The sequence below is a fragment of the Tupaia chinensis genome, unplaced genomic scaffold (assembly GCF_000334495.1).
Source record: "Tupaia chinensis unplaced genomic scaffold, TupChi_1.0 Scaffold000194_1, whole genome shotgun sequence".
Lineage (NCBI taxonomy): Eukaryota > Metazoa > Chordata > Mammalia > Scandentia > Tupaiidae > Tupaia > Tupaia belangeri.
In genome coordinates, this window is record NW_006159669.1 from 11,772 (window position 1) to 12,536 (window position 765).

The window sequence follows — 765 nt, forward strand, 5'->3', positions numbered from 1 at the left end:
ATTATAGGTGTTACTTATATGTGGAAGTTAGAATGTATCTAGTAATAATAGTGGGTTACAGGGCCATCAGGTTGCATGATAGGTAAGGTACTGGAATCTCATAAAGCTGAAAGAAGTTCCAGTCCCAGACTCAGCAGCTTGAAAATGATGCCAGCAACATGCAGCATTGGCCATCCTGCCTGAAAGGCGATTTCTCACTTTCCCTCTTGGTGTCTTTCTTTCTCTCCCTGGAAAACATAGGTGCCACATCCTAAAAAACCTAAAAGAAAAGTAAAAGTAATAGTGTATCAGCTAGTATCTAGAGAATGGGAATGATGGGGGGAGGGAACATAAAATAAAGATGGGTAAAGATACACAATTACAGTTAAATAGGAGGAATGTGTTCTTGTATTCCACAGCATATGAGGATGAAAGTAGTTAAAAATAATTTGACCTATATCTCAAAAACATAAAACAATCTATGTTTCCAACCCAAATCACATATATTTGAGGTAGTTCATATGCGATTAACCTGATTTGATTATTACACATTGCATTTATGTAACAAAAAATCACACTGAAAGCCATAAATATGTATAATGCATATGCATCAGTTATTTTATTTTTTAAAATTTTTTGAGAGTTTTTTTCGCTATAGGGCACGTGCGCTCACCAGACAGACAGAGAGAGACATAGAAACAGAAAGGGAGAAATCACCTCCCGGGGGGGATGGTCACACCGCAATCCCTTCTCCTCCATTCTCCTCTCAGGATTTTGGGCACGCAA